We start from the raw sequence: 9,059 nt of genomic DNA, 5'->3' as shown, positions 1-9,059 counted from the left end.
ACTCTCCAATGTTGTTTTATAGGATAACCAAATTTTTTCACATAAACATATTCTTGAATCATCAGATTCAATTGACATCATCAGTGACACACATATTTGGAAAATTAAATTCAGAGACATTAATTCTTGGCTCTTCTGATAGAGAAAAATAAGCGTTAACAGTTATTACTGGGTAAGGCAATATTAATGCCCTTCATTAAATAATATTTTCCATCATGACTCACCTCCTAAGAGCAGCTTCCTACTTACAGGCCGGTATCCTTGAGTGATTCCTTAAGGAACATTTTGATTTCCATTTAGTAGGTGAATCAATTGGAGTCAGATTCATCTGCACATCTATAAAATCCAGATAATGGTGGCTTAAGTTTACAAGGATTTATTTTCACCTATGTAAAGAATTCTGGAGGTAGACGGTCCAGGGCTCATATTTTATTTTCTTATCACTGGGGTCTCAGGCTCCTGTATATATATTTTTACTCTATTAAAGGATTTTCATACTCAAGGTCACCTCATGGTATGGATGGCTCCTGGTTCAAGGTGGCTGCTAGAACTCCTGCCATAATCCCCAGATTCTAGTCTAACAAAAAGGACGAGAGGAGGAAGGACAAGAGGGGCTCATGCCAGCTCTGTGTCCTCTTAACTGGCATTCCTAGGACTCCCACCCATTAATTTTTGCTTGCATCTCATTTGTTATCTCTAACTGAAGAAAAGCTGGTAAATGTTTTTGTTTGTTCATTTTTAACCCATTGGCCAGAATAAAATCAAGCTTCTTTTCCTAAGGAAGAATGAGAGAACAGAGATAAGTAGCAGTCTCTGGCATAGCTTGTCTTCCATATTTCAGTTTCCATTGAGAACTGAGAAGTTTAGACAATGAATCTCTGTTTGACTACCCATTTGACTGCTTTGAAGGTGCTTCCTCCAGAGTGCCATGCTTTCTTCTTTAGACTCATGTCTTGGAAGGCCAGCACTTCGCATGTTGTCCAAACACTGCAGTGACCCATTGGATGACTGCCCCAGTAAGTAGATAAACTCCTATTGTTGACTATTCACATAACCTCCCCCCCCACCCAGTTTTTGGCTATTATTAGCAATTCTGCAATGAATATTCTCACAATTAAATCTTGTGAGCATTCTTTATTATTTATTTAAGAAAATTTATAGACAGGAACTTACTGCATCAAAAGAAGACACTTCAAACTGGCCAATGTCCTGTTAGGTCACCCAAGATTAAAAGATGATGAAAAATGTCACGGGACAAATGCTCTAGAAACTACCAACACAGATCCACACTGAGTCTTGTTTAAAAAGGACCCTGAAAACAAAAGCCCTACTGGCTTGCAATAGTTATGAGGACACGGATTCTCTTTGTTCGCCTATAAATGTTCTATCTGTACCTACTCAAGTCTAATTTGCTTATTTTAAAAAGGAGCATTTTCTTCCACCCTAGCCGGTGTATCAGAGAAGAAGCCACACCTAATCTGGCCTTTCTTTCCCCCACAGTAATTATAGCAGCACTCGTATTTGTGAAAACAAAGAACACATCATTTACAAGACATTTGAAGAATTGTTTTTATTTTGCATCTGTATATTTTAATTCACTTCCCTCTTCTCCATATTTCTTATCCCTTCAAAAAATCTTACCTAATTCTTCTCTATATCTTCCATTAGGAATTTTGACTGTAGGTTTAGTCTTGAGAACGGAAGGAAACCAGAAGTTCTTAAAGCTGCTATTTTGGCATATTCTGCCATTCTTAGCACTTCCATTTTAACACTCTATTGGATGAATTTAATGACTGTTTATATTTTATGAGCTAAAGTGCCAATTAAAATTTATTAGTCATTTATCATCTTCAAGACTGACTTGTCTTTTATTCAAATGCCATAAAGAAGGGGAGCTAATGAGAGTAACTCCCATTGAGTGTTCAACCAAGGAAAGACAGAAAATATATATTTTTTGGCACATATTCAAATAACGTCCTTCTTCTGATAGGACCAAATCTTCTCACATTGGTGGAAATTAGCTTTGCCTCAAAGCACTTTCTGGAGAGCAATTTACTAATAAACGAAGGTATGTGCCACCCTCAAAGCCTTCCTGTTAATTATCTGACAGCAGAGAAAATTGAGAGGTTCAGGCAGGGAGGTGAGACCAGGAAGACTGAGGTATTCAAGGCCATCCATGGAGTTCACTACCACTTCCAATGCTAATTTCACTCACTTTTTCCCTGGGGTTTTGAGTTGCATACTCAGTTCATTTATTTATTTTAATTCTCCTCATTCGTTTTTTAAATATTTTTTCAGCTTTATTGAGATAAAGTTGACATAGACTATGTAAAGGCTTAATATGTACAAAGTAATGATATGCTGTATGTACCTATTGCAGTAAATTCAGTTACCATCCATCACCTCACATAGTTACAATCTGTGTTTGGCGGGGGAGGGAGGTATGTTAAGAACTTTTAAAATCTACTCTCTAAGCAACTTTCAAATATACAATACAGTATTGTTAATGATGGTCACCATGTTGTACATTACATCCCCAGAACTTATTCTTCTCATAACCAGAAATTTGTTCCCTTCGACCATCTTCACCCTTTTTCCCCAATCCCCACCTCTGGTAACCACCAATTTGTCCTCTGTTTCTATGAGTTCTTTTTTTTTTTTTTTTTTTTTTCAGATTCCACATATAGCATTTGTCTTTGACATTTCATAATGCCTTCAAGATTCATTTATGTTGTCACAAATGGGAGGATCTCTTTCTTTTTATGGTTGAATAATATTCCATTGTGTATGTGTACCATGTATTCTTTTTTTTATAAATTTATTTATTTTATTTATTTATTTTTGCCTGCATTGGGTCTTCGTTGCTGCGTGTGGGCTTTCTCCAGTTGCGGCGAGCGGGGGCTACTGTTTATTGCAGTGCGCAGGATTCTCATGGAGGTGGCTTCTCTTGTTGCGGAGTGTGGTCTCTAGGCGCGCGGGCTTCAGTAGCTGTGGCGCTCGGGTTTAGTTGCTCCGCGGCATGTGGGATCTTCCCGGACCAGGGCTCAAACCTGTGTTCCCTGAACTGGCAGACAGATTCTTAACCACTGCGCCACCAGAGAAGCCCTATACCATGTAGTCTTTATCCATTAATCCACTGATGAAAACTCAGGTTGTTTCCATGTTTTGGTTATTGTATATAATGCTGCCATAAACATGGAGGTACAGATACTTTGAAGATAGAGATTTAATTTCCTTTGGATATATATACACAGGAGTGAAATTGCTGGATCATATGGGAGTTTTTAATTTCTTAAGGAAACTCCATACTGTTTTCCATAGTGGCTACACCAATTTACATTCCCACCAAAAATGTACAGAAGTCCCCTTTTCTCCACATCCTCACCAATACTTACCTCTTGTCTTTCTGATAATAGCCATTCTAACGTTTGTGGTGATAACTCTTTGTGGTTTTGATTTGTGTTTCCCTGGTGATTAGTGATGTTGAGTATCTTTTCTTGTACCTGTTGGCCATTTGAATATTTTCTTTGGAAAAATGTCTATTTATGTTCTGTGCCCATAATTTAAATGGATTATTTCTATTTTGGCTATTGAGTTGTATGAGTTTCTTATATATTTTGGATATTAACCCCTTATCAGATATATTGTTTGCAAATATTTTCTCCCATTCCATATGTTGCCTTTTCATTTTGTTGATCATTTCTTTTTTTTATGTATAAGCATTTTAGTTTGACATATTCCTGCCTGGTTATTTTGCTTTTGTTACCTATGCTTTGGGTGTCATATCCATAAAATCATCACCAAGAACAATATTGAGGAGTTTTTCCCTATGTATTCTTCTAGGAGTTTGATGGCTTCAAGATCTTACATTTTTCTTTAATCCACTTCAAATTAATCTTTGTGAGCAGTGTAAGATACGGGGTCCAGTTTCATTTTTTTGCATGTGAATATCCAGTTTTCCCAGCACACTTATTGAAGAAATTATCTTTTATCCATTGAGTATTCTTGGCTCCCTACAGTCAACTATTAGTTGACTTTATATTCATGGGTTTATTTCTGGTCTCTCAATTCTGTTTCAATGGTCTATGTGTCTATATTTATGCCAGTACCATACTGTTTTGATTATTACAGCTTTGTAGTATATTTTGAAATCAGAATGTGTAATGCCTCCAGTTTTGTTCTTCTTTCTCAGAATTTCTTTGGGTATTTGAGGTCTTTTGTGGTTTGATATGAATTTTAGGAATTTTTTTCTATTTCTGTGGAAAAATGCCATTGAAATCTTGACAGGGATTGCATTGAATCTATAGATTGTTTTGGGTATTATGGACATTTTAACATTAAATTTTCCAATCCATGAACAGGGGGTATCTTTCCATTTATTTGTGTCTTCTTCAATTTCTTTAATCAGTATCTTACAATTTTCTGTGTGCAGATCTTTCACCTCCTTCATTAAATTTATTAATAAGTATTTTATTGTTTTGGATGCTATTGAAAATGGGATTTTTTCCTTTATTTCTTTTTCAGATAATTGTTAGTGCATCAAAATGCAGCTGACTTTTGTATGTTGATTTTATATCCTGCAACCCAAATCAGGCAAAAATACCAACTAAGCTCCCTAGCCAAATGGGGTCACCATCTGTGATCTTTGCTCTGGTACATGTGTGAAGAGAAATATCATCTGCCAAGATCTGAGCACTGGTTGTTATAAGCTCCACCTTTCTTCTCTGCTTGTTTCTGATCCACAGTGGTCAAGCCCTGCAGATTTTCCCAGTGATTCTTGTGAGTTGAGACCAGAGAGGGCATCCTGGGAAGCATCCTGCAACACTGGGGGAAGTGGATGCTCACTTTGGGATATTTTTCCCCACTGGAGAAATTGTAGGCCCAGTAGGGCCCTCTCAGTGTGGCCTTGTGCGTGCCTGGGGGAAGGACGATGCTGTCAGGGTGTAGTTCTTCAAATTACCCTTCTAACGTGGTCCTTCTTGGTCTCTGTGGTCCAGGGGGTTGTTTTACATCACCCCTGTGTTCTAGAGTTTTCACAATCATGTCTTGTCTATGGACACTTGCTAGTTGGTCTTCTTGTGAGGGGGACTGAAGTCAGGAATGATCTATGTTGCCATCTTGATGACATTACTTGTAATTCTTCCCTTTCATAATGAAAATGCTTAAGACTAAGGATTTTTTTCTAAATGCATAAATTTTATGAGATAATTCTTATTGTTTTTATTTTCCAAATATTTTAGTGTTGAATTTTTAATTTCCTCTTTCACTACTAAATAACTATTTAGTAGTTTTTGGTTATTCTTATCTTTAATTTCTAGGCAACTTTATTTTTCTTTAACATTTTGTAATTCACATTTAATTTTATTGCCTTGCAGTCAGAGAATATTTTTAGAAGGATTCCTGCTCTTTGGAATTTACTAAAAGTACCTTTGAGGTATAACACATAATTATTTATTTTGAAAAATATCTAACGTTTACTAAAAATTAGGACATAATAATTAAAATTGGGGAAATTAAAAAAAAAATCACCTAAATGAAAAAAAGCAATGGTTGTTTACTTTAGAGCTTACTATAGCAAGGAAGTCAGTCAGTATCATTTGGGTTGGCAGGACTCAAAGGTAGGCAGAGGAGTGGGAAAGCTTTGTAACACACACAAAAAAAGGAAAGGCTGCAGGTGTGCCCTGATTGGAAACTGTTGGCATGGGAAGCAGTAGGCAGACTAACCAGAAGCACAGCATCCTATGTGATTGGTTAGCATTGCATATTTGTCTTTCTCTGTTTGGTCCTAAGTTGGAAGCAGAGTCGGTTATTAATAAGGGAAGCTGTCAGTTATTAATCAAGTGCTTCCTATTTGGGGCAGATCACTAGAGCAGTTATTGTTTGGCTTTCTGGACTGGTTGCTACAGATAGTAGGCTGGCTTCCTGAGCTGGTTACTTCAGGTTGCAGTTCAGAGTTCCATTTTTATATACAGTCTGGTCATTGTCCATATGTATATTCAGTCTCTCAATGTATTCTTTGTGCTTATCTTTCTGAATTTGCCCTTATTAATTACAGTCTTCAGATTTTCTCTATTTCCATATATGTACTTCTTGCCTATTTGATATGTCATGAGTGACTAAAAGTGCTGTTAAAAAGTTTCACATTTTGTCTAATTTTCTCCCAGTATTTTTTATCAATATTTATTTTATAAATTTTAACATTTTGTTATTTGGCTCCTAAAGGCTCCTGACTAATATATCTTTAATATAGGTCTGAGTGCTTAATGTTACAAACACACACACACACGCACACACACACACACACACAATCCTTCTAGTTTCATTTATTAGCTTGCTTAAATTTTATTTATGTGATATTAATATTAAATGCATCTATTTAATTTTTATTGCATTTGTTTTCCAAGCACGGGACCAAGCATTTTAATAAAATCTCATTTAAAAAATATATTTATCTCATTTGTCTTCTGCTTTGTGACTATGCTTGCAATAATTATCAGCAAGTATTTCTATATTTGAATGTTTCAATGCTCACCAATAGTTGGCTTCCCCATTCTTGGTTCCTTTATTTTGATAGAGCTTCCAATTTTCTGGAGTACTTTGAGTGCTAATATTTTTCCTCATTCAGCCTGGATAGGATTCTCAAGCACCCGGCATCAATGAAAAAGACTTTTTCTTGCCTCCAAAACAATGGCAGTATAGATGAGGAAATCTTGAATTCACAACTCAGATCACCATAGATGTTGCTCCACGGACTTCTGGCACCCCACGTTACAGAGAAGTCTAAAGTCAGCCTGGATTTCTTCCTTTATAGCTTACCAGATTTTTTCTTTTGTTTCCAGATTTTCTTTTCCTTTTTTTGCTGCGCTGAGCTGGGTATGGGATCTTAGTTCCCTTACCAGGGAACAAACCTGCACCCGCTGCAATGGAAGTTCAGAGTCTTAACCACTGGACCTCCAGGGAAGTCCCCTAATTTTTGTTTTTTTTGAGGATTCATACTTTTACCTGGTTATATCTATTTATTGATCCACTATATCAGTTCTGCTTTTTGCCAAGTAAGCTCTTTGGATCTGCAGATTAAAGTGATTTCTTAGCTCATTTTATTTATGTCTGAATATTGATTATCTTCCATTTATTCTTATCTTATGTTCAGGAGCACTAACTATTCATACGTCAGTAACTATGCTCCTTCTCTCTCACCATTTATATATCTTGGTCCTATTCTTCTAACTATTAAAACTTTTTCTAATTATTGATTTGATTTTGATTAGCAGTGTTAACCCTACCTTTTAATGTTTCTAAAGTATCTTAAAAGTTGCCTTTCCTTTGAGCAGTTTCAAAACATTCATTCCTTATATTATCCAGTACCTTTTTATTTCTGTCAACTTCTCAGTATTTCTCTTTTCACAACTTACCTAATGTCTTATTATCTCATCTTTCACCTTTTATGCCACAATGTCAAAGTTTTTCTTAAGTGTAAAAAGAACACAAAACACACTGCTTAAGATTTAAGTATGTTTCCTGAACTAAAAGGGTTTTAAAGGATTTTTTTTTCTGACATTTGTGTATTCTTTTCTACTTAATATTACAAAATTTCTCTACCATATGACTCACTCATTCCACTAAAAGTTGCTTGATTGGCTAACATCTGAATAAATGTGCATGCTTTTCATTTAGATTACTCATACAGTGGCTATACAATACCATCATTGTTTCCCACTCTGAGAAGAGATGGTCTATGTTTGTAAAGAAAATCAATTTCTCTTGAGCAGGAAAAGAAGGTATTGTCCTATCACTATGGGAATAATTTAACTAAAAGGAATGAACTCTTATTCCAGGAAAACTTTTTCTTCTTTAGAGAAATTGGGTTTCTTTATTGTTCCCTCCGTTTGCTCCACCATTATCACACTGTGTGACCTGGAAAGGGCACTTAACCTCACTAAGTGTTCGTTTTCTCATCTCTAAAATGAAGGAGTTATCTGGATGATATTAAGAGACCAGAAATGATCTGGCTCTAGTAGTCCTGTGCTTCTAATTAGAAATTTCCAGTTGTAGAAATTGAGGGGAATTTTTACATTTTCAGATGTCTGCCAATTAAACAACTTTTGTTATAATGAGTACAGGTCACCTTTATGAATTAGCTCTGTTGCCTAAAAATGGTAATATCTGTCTCCTGGTCCACATAGAACGTGTCCAGTGGAATGTAGTAATAATAGTAATAATAAGATTGACTCACTCCTCTGCTGCTTGCTACCTCACTGGGCTTCCCAGATCAACACACTACAATTCCTTTTGTGGCTTATTCTTTCATTCCTTCCTCTAGTCATTTAACAAATACTATTAAGCATTTACTACGATGAGGCTTGGTTCTAGGTTACTAAGGACACAGTGGCATACTTGGTTATTAGTTACAGTTGAAACAATAAAGCAAAAAGGGGGACAATTTTGCTTTTGTCATGCAAAGTTCAGTGACAGAATAAGCTCTGGGCTTGATTTGCTTAGCGATTCAGGAATGCCACCAAGGACCCTGTCTCTGACGTGGTAGAAGGCATCACTCTCAGCCTTGTTCCTCATCCTGGTTGTAGGATGCTGTATTCATTTGCTAGGGCTGCCATAACAATTACCACAGACTGGGTGGCTTAAACAACAGAAATTTTTTCTCACAGATCTGGAGGCTAGAGGTCCAGGATGACGATGTTGCCAAGTTTGGTTTCTTCTGAGGCCTCTCTCCTTGAAGTGGTGGCCATCTTCTTCTTTTGTCTTCTGTTGACCTATAACAAATAGACTGCCAATTATTTCTCCAGAAAAAAAATAGGGTTTATTCAGGATCAGTAAAGAACTGCCATTCAGGGTGTGCAAGTATGGCAAGCCATGTGCAAGTCCTCTCACAGGAAGGAGAGGAGAACTCTTTTAAAGAGGGGAAAGGGAAGCTGGGAGGGCTATAGGAAACAAAGTGTCCACCGGAGGACTTGAGAGTTCAAACGATAATGGCTTTTCATTGGCTGAGTTGTGCTGACGTTTTCTCATTGGCTGAGCTCTTGCCAGGAGAGAAGAGAAAGTCT

Source organism: Orcinus orca, chromosome 9 (assembly GCF_937001465.1).
Source record: "Orcinus orca chromosome 9, mOrcOrc1.1, whole genome shotgun sequence".
NCBI lineage: Eukaryota > Metazoa > Chordata > Mammalia > Artiodactyla > Delphinidae > Orcinus > Orcinus orca.
This window is presented reverse-complemented; position numbering follows the sequence as displayed.